Source organism: Phragmites australis, chromosome 13 (assembly GCF_958298935.1).
Source record: "Phragmites australis chromosome 13, lpPhrAust1.1, whole genome shotgun sequence".
Lineage (NCBI taxonomy): Eukaryota > Viridiplantae > Streptophyta > Magnoliopsida > Poales > Poaceae > Phragmites > Phragmites australis.
This window is the reverse complement of record NC_084933.1, coordinates 19,947,068-19,966,283: the sequence shown is the minus strand read 5'-3', so window position 1 is coordinate 19,966,283 and position 19,216 is coordinate 19,947,068. Positions and strand designations below refer to the sequence as shown.

General features: G+C 44.6%; 1 long non-coding RNA gene across 2 annotated transcripts; it reads left to right on the top strand.

Annotated features, from left to right (window-relative positions):
• Nucleotides 1–8,583: 8,583 nt before the first annotated feature.
• On the top strand, nucleotides 8,584–9,806 carry LOC133889297 (uncharacterized). Of its 2 annotated transcripts, XR_009903898.1 has the most exons (5): nucleotides 8,584–8,897; nucleotides 8,991–9,081; nucleotides 9,170–9,265; nucleotides 9,348–9,554; nucleotides 9,670–9,806. It is a non-coding gene; the product is annotated as an uncharacterized LOC133889297 (long non-coding RNA). The 2 variants fall into 2 exon arrangements; XR_009903897.1 differs by having other exon boundaries at nucleotides 9,348–9,806.
• Nucleotides 9,807–19,216: the final 9,410 nt, after the last annotated feature.

Genomic DNA, 19,216 nt, shown 5'->3' with positions numbered 1-19,216 from the left:
TCGCCCAAATCGCAACAGCTAAAGCTGCCTTCCAGATGCACACGTCGTAACCGCGCACAACCGAGAAGAACACGGCTGGATTAACGATCAGTATTCCACGGAAACCACCACCAAGGAAGCCGGTAAGGACGACCGAATGAATCCACACGAACGGAAAGAAAGAGCACCACCAATAAACCGAAACACGTACGATCTAGCAGATTGATCGCCGCTTCAAAACCTCGCTCACCGTACCTCCGCGCAAGACCTAGCTACCGGCGGGGCGACGAGGTCGAGGCGCACGCCATGATCAAGCGGGCGTTCGCCTATATATCTTCAGGAGGCGCCTGCTTGCATTGACGGGAGATCGAGGAAGGGAGGGAGGAGAGGCCGGGGAGAGATCGATCTCACCTCACCAGCAGGCAGGGAGCTGGAATTGATACCCGCGCGCCAGAGCTGGCTGGCTCCTCCTCCTTGTAACCGCCAGAATCCGCGAGCAACAAGAGACCCAACAGAGAAGCGAGCGGAGAGGGAGGCGAGGCAAGGGCCTGAGGCTCAGTTGGTAACTCTCACGCACGCACCGGCACCTACACCTCAGTGGGGCCTAGCCTAGCAGTAGTATCTCAGAGAGAGAGAGAGAGAGAGAGAGAGAGAGAGAGAGAGAGAGGCGTGTGCGCGAAAGCGGCAGAGATTTCAATTTGGTTTTACAAATTCTTTTTCACAGGTAAAAAATTAAAAGTTATGAAATTTCATTGAAATTTCGATTATTTTTCACTCTCTGCGTTGTGAATCTGATATGTCAGCCAGAGAAAAATCTAAAATTAAATATTTTGTTTTTCTCCAAGATTCACAAAATTTTGCCCAAATTTTGATGAAATTTTAATCCAAGATGCGGTGGTGGGGTGAGGAAATAAAGGGGTGAGCGAATCGCGATTGATCTACTGGTGGGAGGGGTGAGACCACACGCGCGCGCTGCGTGCTTGTTAAGCTTGTTTTGTTACTACTTACCGCTGGTTGCTGCGATCTCTTCGAGATATTTTCTTTTTTTACTCCACTTTCTTCGCTTTCTTATATACGGTGTAATTATTTATCTTTAACCCTCCTTCTAGAACCCGAGTCGGGCGACGCGGGTTAACTAGCGACGTGCTGTACGTTTTATTACTGTGCTAGGCTGCTGGCACGTACGCACTAGTAGGTATACTGTAGCCTGTTCGATTTGTAGTGCAGATTAAATTAAAGATGAGCTGGGTAATAAACATACGATATTTTTACTGCGTTTGAAAAGCAGCAGTAGTAGATGTACTGGTATCAGAAAGATATTCCTTTCCTTTCCTGGTGCAACGGGCAGTATTGGGAGAGCTCGCTGCCTAGTTAGGTGTCCTGTTTTATCGTACGCACAAGATACGCAGTGAGCAAACAGGCATCGTCGACGTTCAGGCTGCGATCGACCGATCGATCTCGACCCGGTACTCGGTCAACAGCGCTTAGGATTTTCCATACACGCATTGAAACGCGTTCACATGCCAACAGAGTTTACACACATGTATATCTTAGACCCCTGCTTCACACAGTTTATTTATTATCTTAATATTTAAGAGAAAAAAATAAACGATCTTAAGGCTATAAAATTACCATGTTAATTTTAAAAAAGATTTATATCACTTATTATTATGAACATCTAATAGTCTAGATTTAACTAAAAAATCAATATTAAATACGATTTGTAATTAGGTAATTTTAGAATTAAAAGATATGGAAGATTAACAGTTAGATTTTCATAGAGATTGGAAAGCAAAACATATAAACAAAGAGCCCAAATAATATAAAATAGATAATAATTAAAATTAGGACTATAATAGAAAAAATAAGGATCCATATCAAATATAGTCTTAGAAAAAAAATCAAATTATTACAAAAATCAAATACCTAAACAAAGAGTCCATGTAAAATATAATTAATCAAAAGTTATTGTGATAAAATATTGTAACGAGACTAGCCACGCTATTCGCATGAGCTACCTTGCTAATTATATTTACTACTATTGAGTTTTTTTTACTTAACCCCTCCATATGTACGCCATACTTTCCTATAGGTGGTTGTTGTGACATCCTAATTTTTCAACTTTTTGAAAAAGTAACAAATTATCATTTTCTTAGATTTAGGTGTTATTCTTCGTCTTAAACCCTAGGAGAAAATTTAAAATTTAAATTAAATAATTAGTTTAGATCATTATTTATTTTTAATGTTGCATTCATGCTAGCGTAGTAGCATTAGGGTTTCTTTGTGTGGAAATTAATCTTTAAAAACCCCACCGTGTGTTGTTGAAATTTTGGAAAAGTTTAAAAAAATGCATCCATAAAAGAAAAATCCAAATTTTCTATCCTAGGCCGAATCCCCTTCCCTTTTCTTTCAGCCCATTTTCTTTTTCATCCTTTCTCAGGCTAAGCCCGTTCCTCCCTCCCCTTTCCCCCGCCACCCCGTCTGGGCCAGCCCAGCAGGCCATCTTCTCTCTACCCCTCTCGGTTGGCGCCCCACGAGCCGCATCATCTCCCTCCTCGCGTTGTCATCTAAGTCCGAGCCGATCTCGATCGTCGTCGCCTCTCTGATTCGAATCCCAACAATCCCAATTGAATCCGGACTATCCTCTACACGTTTACCCACTATATAAGTTCACGCCCCCGTTCTGTTTCTTCGAACTGAGCCACCAAGTTTCCGCTTCCCCAAGCCCTAGTGTCGCTGTCGCCTTTGCCAATTTTGCCAAGCTCAGGCAAACCATAGCATCAAAGCCACCCCGCCCTCACCAATTGGATCGGCTTCACAAGCACGAGAGCAAGCTCATCGGCCCATCTCTGACTCCCAACGGACGCCAAAAGGACCTCTTCACCACTCATGTCCTCCTGTCATGGCCAGGTTGTTTGCAAAGTTTGCACTTACGTAGGCCATCAATAGTATCTACTTTATCCATGTCACCTTGCAGCCTCGTGGCTCTAGGCCTTCCTAGATTTGTGTGTCATGCTCGGGGATAAGTTACCCATTTAGGCCCCTCTGTCGCTTTGTAGTTGCTTCTGATGTTGAAGGACCGCATCTTTGTAAGACATGTATTCCTGAATGCATCGATCGTGAAGTATAGTGCTATGAATTGTGATCCGTCATTGCTGTCCAAATCCTTGCAAGCGGCTAAGTCATGCGAGCACATGATATGATGCAGCTTTGGCTTATTGTCTGTCCACTTCACCTCACGAGCCCCAAGTTGACATTGTTGCACAGTGTCCCCTACGCTATACCCTGAAGCATACCTACAACGGCACATGATCTCGAATTCATTGTTGATCAAGTCGTAGATCCTCATCCGATGAAAGTGTGTCGTATTCCTCCTTGTGGATATGATTTCCTCCATCTTAGGTGCAAACTGCGTGGTGCAATTCATAGCAATATTATCACAGTCTCGAAAGTAGTCTTCCGTTCTATAAAATGTGATCTCAATGATGGCACACAACGGGAGACCCTATACTCCCTTTAGAACATTGTTGAACACCTCCGCTATGTTCGTTGTTATGATACGTTGGATACAATAATTTTAGAATGTCTATTTGTATAATAAAGGGTACAATATGATCATTTAAATTCTATGTGCTAATCTGATACCATAAGTGTCATAGATTATAGCCCAACGCTCCACCGGCTTCCCTGTTATTCACTGGCTAAACGTAGCACGTGAACGGCTAATGATAGTTTATCCCTCAACCATTTGCGTTCGCAGATGATCCTGCTGTGCTTGTTGATCTTCCATCATCTTGCGAATGGTCTCATTTAACTCTCTCCATATCTTGTTAAATTTCTTCTACTGGTTCTGCAGACATAACCCTTTGAATCTCTTTACAAGAGACTTGTTGCGATACCTTGTGTATAGGTTCACTCCCAAGTATCGCATGCACCATCTTCTCTCCACATCATGCCATACAATGAACTTGTTTGTGCTATCGTATAGCACGTCCAACGGATAAAGAATGCTCTTATTACAGTCTGAGATGATGCAAACTCGTTCTCTATTTCCCATGACACGTGTCCTCACCAAAGTGAAGAACCACAACCAGTTATCATTGTTCTCACTCTCAACCATTACAGATGCGAGAGGAATGATCTGATTATTTGCATCTGTTGTTATATCTGTCATAAGGGTAACGTGGTACTTGCCGCTCAGAAATGTGGCATTCACATATACAACTGGCCTGCAATGTCTGAAGCTTCGATGCATTGTCCAAAGGACCAGAATAACCTAATGAGGTATCGGTCAGTTATGTTGTATGACACATCTTCTAGCCTGCTCGATTCATCCGCTATGGCCCACTGAGTCCCTAGATTCATCATGGCAAACTTCTATAGTAGCCTCAAAGCATAGTTGTAAGACTCTTCAAGGCTTTCAAACAGCATCTTCAACGCATTTTGCTCACTCGTCACGCGATGTGGTAATTGATTAGCATACCCGTCTTAGTCCGCTTCCAAACAGCATCTTTGAGATGCTTGATCTAACGCATGATACAATATGGAATTGGAATTTGAATAACGTGCAATGACAATAAACTTATGGATAACTTAAAAAAACCGTAAATACTAGAAAGTAAATGTATTACTTTTATTTCAACTTTTTAATTCAGTTTCTCATTAAAAATGTTAAGTCGGTTTTTTATATATTTTGTAGGTTATCGAGGTTGAATGGTGAATTTTGCTAATACCGATTGTATTTTGTTCGTGATTTTGGTGTTATTTATCTTTACTATACTATTTTAACCTATGTTATAAGATCATTTATTTTGATAAGCATTTCTATCGTTATTTCTTTATTATTATATATTATATTAAATTTTTATTATGACATATATGGAATCTTGAAGTATGCTCCAGCTTCGCTCCTGAGCATAGCACCATAGCCTGCCATATACTATTAACAAAATGATCGACAGGTAGCACCAACGCGTGGGTCTGCATGCTGCTGCAGCAGACGGCCCTGTTCGGCTCCGGCATCGCCTACACCATCACCGCCTCCATCAGCTTCAGGTACGCTGCATCCTGTATCCAAACTTGCTACGCTTCATGCAAAACTACTACAATTTCACATGCAAGCATGATACAATATGGAATTGGAATTTTGAATAACATGTAATGACAATAAACTTATGAATAACTTTTAAAAAAACATAAATACTAGAAAGTAGTGTATTACTTTTATTTCAATTTTTAATTCAGTTTCTCATTAAAAATGTTAAGTTGGTTTTTTATATATTTTGTAGTTATCGAGGTTGAATGGTGAATTTTGCAAATACCGATTGTATTTTGTTTATGATTTTGGTGTTATTTACCTTTACTATACTATTTTAACAGATGTTATAAGACCATTCATTTTGATAAGCATTTCTATCGTTATTTCTTTATTATTATATATTATATTAAATTTTTATTATGACATATATGGAATCTTGAAGTATGCTCCAGCTTCGCTCCTGAACATAGCACCATAGCCTGCCATATACTATTAACAAAATGCTCGACAGGTAGCACCAACGCGTGGGTCTGCATGCTGCTGCAGCAGACGGCCCTGTTCGGCTCCGGCATCGCCTACACCATCACCGCCTCCATCAGCTTCAGGTACGCTGCATCCTGTATCCAAACTTGCTACACTTCATGCAAAACTACTACAATTTCGCATGCAAGCATGTCGAATCTGGCGCGCTCTGTGGTGTCGCCGTAGTATTGACGGAGTACCGTTGGCCTCCTCTCCTCGTCCTCGGGCCGTAGCGGTTGGTCTGGTTGCCCGCCGCGTATCAACCAGCCGAGCCCATTTTGACTTGCTAAGCACGCTTGGGCTGTTGTTCAGCTCGCCGCGGCACCGTACTGCGGACGGTTCGGCCCACCTCGCCGAACCCATCCTCGCCAAGGGTGCCAAGACCGAAATAACCCGGACGCTATCTTCAAGCTGTGTGTAGTTGTAGGGCTAGCATATACGTGCATTAGGTGTGTGTGAAATGGATGCATATGTGTAGAGGGTGAGTGCGTGCGTTCATGTTTAGATACTACAGCTGTATTCAGTGGTGAAGAGTCAAAAAAAAAAGACCGAAATAACCCGTGCGGCGTTCGTTCGGGTGAGCCCGGGATGCGGCGCGTGAGTGCAACGCACGGCCCGGAGATACTGGCGCCCGCTTTGAGGTGTGACGGGGTCTTATCCGTATCGACCGTATAAGCAAATGAAGAGAAGTTGGTTAAACAGAGTCAGAATAATAATTAGATAAGGTAGCCTCTACCAAGTCAACAGATAGCGAATATTATTATTTCAGTATTTAAAGGAGTCATCATGTTTATTCTTAAAATTATAAAATTATCATGTTAATAAAAAAATAAAAGATCTAGATTACTTATGGTTATAAACATCTAGCGGTCTAGGTTAAATAAAAAAAATCTATATCAAATACAATTAATAAATAACTAATTCGAAATATAAAATTATGCAAAACATAGTTTGATTTACATACAGTTTAGGAAGAAAATATCTAAATGAAAAATTCAAATAAAATAAAATAAATAATAATTTAAATTGAGGTTAGAATAGACAAAAGAATGATTGAAATTACGGCGAGGCTAGCCACACTATTAGTGTGAGCTATCTTGCTAGTTTATTGAAAAGAAATGTGTTTGTTTAGTTGTATCTGTTTAGACAGACTGAGCTGGATTTTCTATTTGGTTGATTGAATCTGAAATCGTATGAACGAATGTAAGATGGTGATTGATTGTTTGTATAAAGATGATTTTGTGACACTAACAAATGTGTCCATCTGCATGAGCAGATATAGAAGTCCACATCCGCCGGGTCAGGCTACAGAGGAAACTCGATTCGAGCATCCCTCCTTTCACATGTGCTAGACATATATTTACATCCGTCTAACTAGATTGTAACAGTGTATGCGATAAATAATACATACTTCTCTCTAAAATTATACGTATTCATCGTGCAGGATACTCTTATGCGGGTAAACAATCAAACCCTAGTGCATGTTCTGTGCACCGAGTTGAGATCTGGCAAGCTCATGATAAGCATGGGGCCATTTCCTCATTTGCTCAGAAGTAAGGCAACCCTAGTCCGATCGCGTGCATGCGCTGCACTAGGCATGAGATCGCTTTGCTGACTCGGTGCAAGTCGCGCGTTGTGCCCATGGTTACCACTGGCTCCATGGCTGCGCCACCCAACTCCAGATGGTTCGCTAGTTCTATCAAATCTACGCACACATCACTGCTTTCCGCCTAGATTCAGCTCCTGGTCGTTTTCTCCGGAAATCATTGCCAGGCTAAGAAGAAAACAGAACCCAAACTGTCTCCGCGTTGTCAGGGTCTGTTTGATGGGTAGCGAGGCAAGGAATGTCACGGAGAAGATAGCCACGGAGAGTGGTTCTCTCGAGCTACGCGAAACGACTAGGAAGTCAACAAAACACAGATCGAAGGGCGCGGCATTGAGTTTTTTCTTTTGACCTACGACAATTCTATGCTCCTGCAGTCCTGGTCGTTACCACGCTTTGCCGAATTGATGGTGAACAAACGCGGGATAAATTTTCGTTCAATCTAGAGGCTTGTTTGGGGGTTTGGAAAAAAATATATATACTTCCTCTGTTTTTCAATACTTGTCACTTTTGATCATTTTATTTATTTAAAATACTTGTCACTCCACGTTTTTTAAGACATAGTGTCCAATTTTATACTTATAAAATATCTCTTACCCACGTATTTACAGTAGGTTCTAGAATATTTGGGCTAGTTTTTTAAGGGTATTTTTATCATTCCACATTTAAAATTGGTACTACCCTTAGTATGATTTGGTATACGTGTTCGGTCAAAATGACAAGTATTGAAAAACGGAGGGAGTATACAGGCATAAGGCATAGAAGCAAATTTTATATATTATATTCTACGAGAGATCATCTACTCTGCGATGACACGTGTTTATTCTCTCTTCTATCACAGAATGGATGATATAAATAGAGTCTCACAAAGATCTTTCTAGATATGATACTATAGAATTTACTTCCGTACTACATACCTATGGTCTGCAGCACGTCCTAGATTCAAGCCAGCTGTCATCTGCGTGCATCTCAAAGCATCCACGTGATCCTGACGCAGGTCACGATCGGCCGGAGAGCCAGCCACACCATCCTCATCCGAAGATTCCTACTCGGCCGTCCATCGCCTCATCTCCCTTCCCCATCACCTCCATGATCCCTCACATCGCCGCTAACCTCCATCCCCACGCCGCACATCTGTCACACTTAAGCAGAGATTTAGGCGTGACAAGAAGAATTCGAAAAGGAATTGCAGAGAAATTGATGGATTTGGAGGAATGAGCCAAAGCAGTTCATCCCGTTTTCATAGCATATCTGGAATCATCCAACAAACAAGTCAAGTTTGTTTTCCCCACCGATGGCCGGTTATATACTCTGGTCCAGATTACAACTCAGATTAACGCTAATTATTAGCTAAACAAGCTTAAGACAGCTAAGAAAGGTAATAAAACTGAAGTAACTGTTGCGGTCCGACAATTAGCAACAACTGTCCACCGATCTTCCCTCCAACGGAATCTAGCAATCTTGGACGTTGATGTAGCTCTGGTCATAACAACATCGCCGCCGACCTCCCAACAACCAACTCGCCGCCGCCAAGGGGCGGAGCTAAGCCCCGGCCAAACTGGGCAGGTGCCCGCACCTGCATCTCCGCCGCCGCCGCGCACGCCACCACTGTCCGCCGAGGGGCCGTCTGCACGTCGCCGTGTCGGACGGAGACGTCCGCCGTCCTGGGCTGGCGGCCGTCTCCGAGGTCGTGCCCATATGATTATCCACTTTACGATTATGCACTCCAGGGAGAGCCTGATGGCCATTTTATGAGTATGGACTTGAGACCATAAATTAAATTAAGACTTCATCGTATGATCTCGTTCATGTCACGATCGTAAATGAAAAATGATTCTTTGGGTGCAGTGGTGATTCTGTGACGTCTAAAGGTTCCAAGACATCATCTGAGAAAATTGAAGTGGCAAGATCTCTTAAATACATCAGGGCACCTTGGAAGGTTTGGATTATCTCAGTTCATGTGTGGCATCTCTTTACACAAACCCTTGTCTTTGGAATGTTAGTCTTACAATCTATTTTCTTCCCAGAACAAAGCTTCGAAATCTGAGGAGCACAGGCCTGTGGTCCATCCAGAAGTAATTCTTTGTGTGGAAATTTATCAGAAGAGATATGTCTCTGTGAAAGTAATAGATTACCCTTTAGTTACAACTTACACATACTTATTCTTATGGTGAAAGCTCCAGTTTTGATTTCTATGACTTGCAGAGCCAGGAATTTCTTGTGTTGGGAAGCCAATTCCTTAGTGGTCTAAGGGACGACACCGAGAGAACTTTTGTGACGCTCGTGTCAGGACCTTCACATTATACTACTACCAAGAACATGCGCCCTGTTGTTTCCTTTTCAATGAAACTTCTCTGTTTTCCTCCTAATCAGAAGACCATAGCTCATGAACAAACAATGTCGAGCTGCAAGGTAGTGCTCAATTATGAAAGGCACCTGGCATACAAGCTGTCAGTACAGCATCAGCTTTGCTTCCGGTTATTCTTGTGTGTCATGCAAATGATTATTCTATTGTACTACCTTGCAGAAGCTGTTGTGGGTGCTGAAATTAGCGAAGATGGGCCTTCCGACAAGTGATGAAATGCAAAAGTAAGAAATTGCCTGTATATTTCATCGTCTACGATGAGAATAGCTGAAAATTTCAGAGCGTCAGCATATGCACTTGGGCACACTCAGATTACCATTTTATTGGAGAATATGACCTACTCATCTGAAATTTTCTGGTCCTAGAGCACCAAACACATGTATGCCAACTAGCCAAGCTGTTTATCTGCTCAACTTCACTGACATCATTTCTGGCTCTGTCAATTTGACAGTGTCAAAATCGAAGAGAAACTGTATACTTTTCAGTTTTAATAGTGTCAAAATTTTCGTATGCCAAGAAACTTTACAGGTATTCAGTTTTGACCCAGACAAATTCTTGCAGAGTCACACTAGTCTCATGGTCAAATAGTGATGAGATGAGTAGAATGAGCTTATCAAAACTGAAGGAAAGAAGGAATACTGAAGCAAGAATTTTGGGCTTCAGAATCATAGTAAAAGTACTTGCCATCATAAGTGATATTGAAGTTTAAATCCTTTAATACCTAATGACACATAAACTCGCGCGAGGAAGCATGCGGCTCCATGGACCTGGCGCGGCGAGGACGCTACGAACCTGCGTGCGTTCGACCTGGGCAGCGCAGGACCTGGCGTACTTGGATCTGCGCGTACTTTCGTTCGGCTCCAGCACTAGGCTCATTCGTTCAGCTGCATGTATTAGCATCGGCTCATCCGTTCGGCTGCATGCTAATTGTCTTTGAGATTGATGTCGCGTGCAGCTGGCTTGAATCCAGGGCGTGCTGCAGGACAAGGGTTGTGCAGCACAACCGCAGAGAATTTTTTTTTTCCGGTTTGGGCAATATTTCTCTTCAGCTGGTATTACTAGCTTAACAAATTTTAGAACTGAAGCAAGGGTCCAACTAGTGAGGTTTGATTGAGAAATCTTATTCGTATTTTACTAAAAATTCTTCGAACTGGATCAAGGATCTAACTAGAAATGTTTGATTGAGACATCTTATTCTTATTTTATATTAAAAATAAAAATAAAAATAAAAAATGTTTTATTTTAGCTTAGAAGCTATATATCCTACATAAATTAGAAAGATAGAGCTCTGTCAAACAAATCGTAAAACTCTTGTTGCTGGTAATATATCTGTTGCAGCCAATGCGGAGCTGAGTATCATCAGCATGCCAATATGGATTTGGCTCGATGCTACCTCCTTTGACATGAAAAAGGAATCAAAATGGTCCATATTGTCCCAAAGGGTGATAAAAACCTCCATGACAACAACATTGCAATATGATTGGGCAACTGCAACTATGTAAGTCAAAAAAGGAGCTATGCTCGGTAGCTTGGGCTGGAAAACGGATATTTCGGGGAAATTGCTCAAAATGCCATCAATAACCAACTAACTTGAAATATGCCACTGCTTTCCACATACCCTGTGAAAATATCGTAGTTAGCATACTGTTATCTAAGAGATGTCAAATACTCTCTCCATCAAGAATACAAAGTATATTTTATTATGGCCCTGTCTTCAAAATTAGATTTTGATCATGGTTTACTCACAAAATCGTTTATACCTACAAAACCAATATATTATGAAAGTATTTTAAAAATATAGATCTAATTGTATAGTTTTATACACTAAATATATTTATATTTTGATTAAGTGTTGGTTAGAATATACAAAGTTTAACTTTTTTTAAATAAAATATGTTTTGTATTTTAGACGGAAGGAGTATATCGTAACGTTCCTTTATCTCTTGCTCGTACTATTTAACCCCTCCATTTATCACTCCTTCTCAAGCTAGGCTCGAGTTCACCATCGTCATTTGATGGCGGTAAGATTCTAGTTTTTGACCTTGGCATGAATTCCAAAACATTGTATGCCACCCCAGCTCCCGCCGCCACATAGCATTTCCCCGCCATGGAGCAAGTGGCATGTTTCCAAATTCCAATTATGCAGCTTTCGAAGGAAATTTTAGCTGTTGATGTTTACTACTGGTAAGACAATCTTCCCAGGCCGCCAAGATAAATGATTGGGGATGGGCAGCCAATTTCCCAAGCAGAAGCAGCAGCGTCTCGTGGCAAACAACCGCGGAAACGTGCGCTTCGTACTCTTGTAGAGCATTTTTGTCAGAGTTATTAGAGCATCTTTTAAGTAAAATAAGTGAGAACACCGTTAAAGATTAGTGATTCTGTAAGAATGATTTTTTGAAATAAATTAGATATTAGAAGTTGAAAAAAATAATTTCTTCTAATTCACTTCTCCAAAAGAATATTTTTTCAATAGAACTAAAAAATTACTTTCAGCTAGGACTAAAAATGTAGCTCAAGACTCGTGAGCCAGATCGGACTCGGACAGACTCAGCTCAAAAGGCAACGAGTTGAGTTTGAGCTATTTCCCTAACTCGGCATCAAATCGAGTCGAGCCTGAGCTGACTTGCGAGCCTTTCGTTGGCTCGCTCATCGGCCCAGGCACACAGCCATCCCAAGTCTAGCCACACGTGGTGTCTTTAGGTTTAGGTAGAGGCCAACCCAGAGGCTAAAGCCGCTAGCCGCCACAAGTGTCACTCTGCGTCTCGTGAGAGCAGTGCAGCAGCGCTGACTACCTAGAGGATGACTTCCGCACCGCCTTTCGCATGGGGTCGCGCCACCTTCGCCATGCTCTGCAACACGCTCGGCTCCGCCGTCACCAAGGAGGACACCGCACTCCGCCAAGCCATCCTCGTCCGCGAGCGCATCCTTGTCTGCATCTAGCGCCTCGCCACGGGGAGCCACTCCGCTTTGTCTCCAAGCGATTCGGTCTTGGCATCTCCACCTGCTACAAGTTCATCCTCGAGGTCTGTGTCGCCATCTGTAACCTCCTCATGCCATGATTCCTCATCTTGCTCGACGCCAGCGCCAGTGCCAGTGCCGAGTTCAAGGCCCGCTTCGAGGCAGATTCGGGCATCCCCGACGTCGTTGGTGCCATGTACACCACCCACATCCCCATCATCGTACCTAAGGTCTCCGTCACCTCATACTTCAACCGCTGCCACACCGAGCACAACCACAAGACCTCCTACTCCATCACCCTCCAGGGAGTCGTCGGCCCTGACAGCACCTTCACCAACATCTGCATTGGCTAGCCAGGCTCCATGCCGAATGACCATGGTCCTCGATCGGTCCGCCCTGCAGTAGCGCGCCACCGCCAGCATGATGGCTAGGTCCTAGGTCGTCAACGGCGCCAGCTTCCCACTCACCGACTGGGTGCTCGTCCCCTACACGCACCAGAACCTGGCGTGAGCGCAGCACGCGTTGAACGAGAAGGTCACGGACCTCCGACACGTGGCCGACATCTGTGGCCATGACCTCCTTATGTTCGACGATTTATTTTGATTGGCATATTTAATCCAAGAGAAATGAAGGTGTAGCTGGCTTGAGCTTTCGCGAGCTCAAACCGAGCCTGATTTTCAGCTCGTTAAGTTGATTGAGCTGAGCCTGCTCGGCTCCCTCACAACCAAGCTTATTTGAACCGAGCCGAGCCAGCGCTCGTTTTCATCTATACTTTTAGCCGAGCCGAGCCTCCGCTCGTTTTCATCTATATTTTTCAACCACATAATTATTTTTATAATAAAATATTTCTTTAAAATAATTTAAATAAGAGAAGCTCTATCAAAGTGGCCGCAGTCCTCCTCTCCTAGCTCTGTCCCTGACCCAGCGTTGCCAGACCACATGCCCTGCCGACTCGTGACACGGTACTAGCCTGTCTCTCCCAGCCTATCCTGTATCTGTGTATCAGCATGTGGGTTGGCATGCAGTTAACTGTATTAGCACAGGTATGGTTTTACGAATGTACTCACTTCATCAATTAACTAGTCGCATTCAGGTCCAAATGCGCCCAAAACTTCAAGATACAGTTACACCCAGATTATATCTTATTCCATGATATTTGATTTATCGCAACGTGAGCAGAGCAGATCACGCACGTACTTTCCAGAGCCAGTGCTGCCGGACTTTTCTCCCTCCGAAAGGTTTGCACGGCGCATTCGATCCGCGTCCAAAAGAAGTGGACAAAATCGCGGTAGCAATAATGGGCCAATGATCCACGCAGCAGTCAGAGGAGGCTCACCTCACCTGCTACGGCTACACGGCTCTACGGCGATGTCGATCCGACCACGTGGACCCCTAGGTCGCCCCGCCGTGGACCCCTGGTCCGACCTCTCCGTTAATGAGTTTATCATGTCCCCCTGTTGCTAGCTATAGCAGCTCCATCCGCGCCGACCGATACCTCGACACCGTGCAGCGCAGCCCACGGTCGTCGCTCCCCCGGGTAGCCAGCCAGCCTCTCGGCCCAATCAATCCTAGCTAGCCGTCGAACGGCGCGGAGATCTCGGAGCGCATGCAATGGCGGTGCACCACTCCCTCGAGGTGCTCGACGGCCGGTGCGACGACGACGGCCACCCCCGCCGGACCGGTAACGCACCCGCCCGCCCGCCCAACCTTTTTCACCTGCGGCTCGGCGGCCGTCTCCTTTCCCTCCGCGTCGTAACCAAGGCCGGAACGTGCGTTCGTTTCGCTCCTGTCCGTGTCGTCCCGTCCCGTACGTGCAGGGACCGCATGGACGTGCGCGGCGCACATCATCACGGCGGTGATCGGCTCCGGCGTGCTGTCGCTGGCGTGGAGCGTGGCGCAGCTGGGCTGGGTGGCCGGGCCGGCCTGCATGCTCTGCTTCGCGCTCGTCACCTACGTCTCCGCGGCCCTGCTCGCCGACTGCTACCGGCGGGACGACCCTGAGAAGGGGGCTCGGAACCACTCCTACATGGACGCCGTCCGCGGCTACCTCGGTATACCACACATACATATATAGCCTCTCCGACCAAGCTAAGCACGTACTTAATTTCTGACCAGCAGTTACGGAAACTATATATGGGAGAAACTAATCGATTAAAGTAAGATTTTTGGTGTGGTTTTGTGACTTAATCCGTGCTGTGCTGCTCTGTGGCGACGTGCTCAGGCAAGAAGCAGACCTGGGCTTGCGGCTCGCTGCAGTACGTGAGCTTGTACGGCTGCGGCGTCGCCTATACCATCACCACCGCCACTAGCATAAGGTAGTCGTCGCCGGTAACAATTTTTTTGCACAACTTTCTTACAGCTAGCTGAACCTGTAATCGTGCTGCCTGTCCATATACCGAGTAAGAATCGGGTGATATATGGATCAGTCTCGTTGCTTTGTTGCGCTGCTGCTTCTGCTTAGTTTCGCTGACTAATTTGATCAACTGCGTGTATGCCTGTTTGTGTCCCGTTCCTCTGCTGTTGAACGCGGCAGGGCGATTCTGAAGGCGAACTGCTACCACGAACACGGGCACGACGCGCCCTGCAGCTACGGTGGCAGCTACTACATGCTCGTCTTCGGCGGGGCGCAGCTCTTCCTCTCCTTCATACCGGACTTCCACGACATGGCCTGGCTCTCCGTCGTCGCCGCGGTCATGTCGTTCTCCTACGCCTTCATCGGCCTCGGCCTCGGCCTCGCCAACACCATTGGTATGCCCTGCTTAGTTCAGGAATCGTCCAATCTGTTTTCATCATTTCAGTTGAGCACTACTAGTTGGTACACAAAAACGACATCACTATCGTTGTATGACCAGACCAGCAATGAGTACTACCAGAACGCTTAAAGGGCTGTAAAATCAGATAAACTCACAGACTTGTTGCTGTTCTTCAGCTAATGGAACAATCAAAGGAAGCATGACAGGTGTTCCAATGAGGACTCCTGCGCAGAAAATATGGCGCATCTCGCAAGCCATCGGCGACATCGCCTTCGCATACCCCTACTCCTTGATCCTCCTGGAAATACAGGTAAATGGATTAGTACAACCTTGCAGAATTACTAGTACTCAATAGAGAAATTGACTAGTAATCAGTTACTATCAGTAAGTACCAAGCGCACTAAAAAAAATTCTTTGTTTCACTCATGTCGATGTAGGACACCGTGAAGTCGCCACCAGCCGAAAACAAGACGATGAAGAAGGCATCGATGATCTCAATCCTCGTGACAACCTTCTTCTACCTCTGCTGCGGCTGCTTCGGCTACGCCGCCTTCGGGAGCGACGCGCCGAGCAACCTCCTCACCGGCTTCGGCTTCTACGAGCCGTACTGGCTCATCGACTTCGCTAATGCCTGCATCATCCTCCACCTGCTGGGCGGGTATCAGGTGCCCCGACACTGACAGTCTGAATCATCAGAATCACAGACTGAACGCTGGAACACAACTAGTTCATAGCTGAGATGCCGGTGGGCTAGCACCTTGGTGATGAGCGATTGACAACACGGTGTGCGTGTGACGTGTCTCTTGGCAGGTTGTGGTTGCAGGTGACAGGTGGAGACAAGGTACATGCGGCGACGAGTGAAGAACGAAGATAGGATGCCGCGTCGAAAAACCGCAGGGGCGGAGAAGGGCGGATCGAGGCTTGCGTTCGAGGGACAGGCGATCGTGCGGTGTACGTCTACTGTACCTGGCTACACGGTGGGAGGACGTCGAGGGAGGTTTCCGGATTATGCCACAAAATCCGGGGTTTGCTGGTTGAGCCACAAAGCCATGCATCGTACCGGGACGCTCGTGCGGCGTGCGTTGGCCGAAGATGGAAATTCTGGCGATCGCGATACGATTTCGGATGGTCGTGCGGCGACATCGCGAGGATCACATCGCGGAGATGGAGGGATCGCGGACATCGCGGAATTTGCCATGGAGGATGTAATTGGAATTTACGCCCCTATGTTGGATTTATTTAGCGTAGGGGGCTATGTGAAAATAGGTCGTGCCACCCTTTGGAGATATAAATATGTGGCACCTAGGGTTGAGAGTGGGTAGACGTTTTGGACTCCCGGCGTGAACAGTACCCGTGAACGGTGCTCGTGCCCTGGGGTTCCACGGTTCAATTTTCCTCTCTCCGGTCTAGCCTAGGGTTTGAATTCTAGTGAGAGGTTTTTGTTGATCTCTCCGATTAAGAGAGGGAGGATGTTCGGGCGGAGGCTAGATGCACTTTTGTAAGTTCAATTACTCGATTTAATCTTTCATCTATAATGATTGATCTTGTGCATCTCGATTGGTTCTTTACAATTCTCGTCAGCATCTGACATAGTCTGCTTGTTTTATTTTTATCTCAAGATCCGTAAGTCCGATTGACGTGATTCCAGTTGGGTTAGTTTCGTAATTTCATCTAGTTTAATCTGACAAATTTTTAGGTCGATCGGAGTTACGGATTTTCGTCCACATCAGGTTTACTAGGTACATAGAGTTCTATCCAGATTTGAAAAACGTGATTTATTCAGGTTTTGTGTTTAGGGGAAGGGTTAGAAATTTTTGTTAGAAAGTTTTGGCTTCCGCGACCATTCACCCCCCCCTCTGGTCGCCCGTTACGATCCTTCAATTGGTACCAGAGCCGGTTTAGGTTTTCTATACCTTAATCGGTGCTGAAAGCTATGGCGACCAATGAAAAGTTTGATGTTCGCGCTCCGTTTTTTGATGGGACTGATTATGATTACTGGAAGGCACGTATGACCAACTATCTCAAAGGCAAGTCGCTGAAGCTATGGAAAATCACACAAAATGCCACATATGTGATTCCAGCTGAGGAACCGACTGACGCCGCTGAGATCGGGCTTCTTGAAACCAATCATCGTGCTGTTGCTATTTTACAGGCTTCTATTTGTAAAACTGAATATGATCGGGTTTCTAGTGAAGATCTCGCTTATCAGATCTGGGAGAAACTTAGAAAATATCATGAAGGCTCAAACACTGTGAAAAACCGAAAATTTGAGATTCACCGAAAAGAGTTTGATGCTTTTTGCCAATTGCCTAGTGAGTCTATTGATGACATGTTTGCACGTTTTCAAGTGATTGTTAATAAGATGAAGGCCATGAATAGCAATATGCCTTATGATGATCATGCTAGGGCTCTCAGATTATTACATTCACTTAATGATGAATGGGATATGAAAGTTGAGGCGATCGTTGAATCTGTAGGTTATGAGACTCTCACCATTGATGAGCTTTACAGTAAGCTCAAATCAAAAGAGATTGAAATTGTTTCTAAGCGTAAATTGAAAAATCCCACAGCTGCTTCTTCTTCTGACGTTCCAATGGCTTTGGTTTCTGGAAATAAGACTAACACTAATGCTAATCCAAACGTTTCCAGTTTTGCTTTGTCTTCTTTGTGTCATGTTGCAGATGAGGAGTTGGAGGTGCTAGATGATGATCAGCTTGTACTGCTCTCCAACAAGTTTAAGCGTGTGTATGACAACAGGCGTAATAGAAGACGTTCAGATGGCTGCTTCAACTGTGGTGAGCGAGGACACTTTGCTGCTGATTGCCCAAACAAGCAGAGATCTTTTGAGCAGGGCAATAACTCCTCCAGGCGCCAGGAGAAGTTCAGGGAGAGGAAGAAGAAGAAGAAGGATAAGCAATGGAAGAAAGGCGGACAAAAATACTCTGACAAGCAAGTCGCTAAGGCTGCAAATGTTTTGTTATCTTCTCTTGGACAGTATGTTTCAGGTGGCTCGTCAGACTCCAGCGATTCAGATTCCGAGGATGAGACACCCAAGAAGAAGACAGACGGACTTTGCTTCATCACTGACGCCGGCATCAATGATGGGATATGTACTATGGCCTTGGAGGGTGATGCATCAACCGACAGCAACGATGAAACTTCTGATGATGAGGTAGATACTTCTGCAGAACAAAGAATAGCTAATTTAACTAAAATTGTTCATAAGCAAAATAAAGTGTTGGCTAAACTTAAAACTGATTATGATAAAACTTGTGCTGAACTAGCTACTCTCAAAAATGCTGCATCTAATCCTGCTGAACCTGATGAATGTGAAGAATGCTCAATTCATATGATTTCGCTTTCTAAATTGCAAACCAAGTATTCTTCCATTGTTGATGATCGAGATAAACTTTACGCTGAACTAAATGAACTTCGTTCTCGGTCAAATTTGCTTGGTACTTGTGTTTCTTGCCCGCTTCTGAAAGTTGACTTGGATAATGCTTTATGTCGGGTAAAAAATTTTGAAGAACACACTTGTCCTGATTTGCCGGATTGTTTGATTTGTCCAACTTTACGATCTGAATTAAATGTTGCTAAATCACATATTGTTGAGTTGGAAAAACACACTTGTCCGGTTCTTCCTTCATGCCTAACTTGTCCTAATTTTGTTGTTGAAAATAATGATTTAAGGGCCAAACTTGCTGATTTGGAAGAAGAAAATAAGCATTTGAGAACTATTCTTGGTTGGTGTTCTATTCGTGAGCCTCAAATTGGTATGGCTATTGCTCAAATTAAACGGGGTGAGCGTTTTGGTCCCGGTTATGACTTGAAACATGTTTTTGGTGAAAAAAGTGGACCGCCTGTTGATGAGAAGAATCCACCTTTGGCTAAATATACTGGACCACCTCCTAGGAAGGGTTCAGGTGTCTCCTCTGATGGGTTGCTGGTTGAGACATCTAGATCTGCTCCTAAAAAGCAGGTTTGGGCGCCTAAGCCAA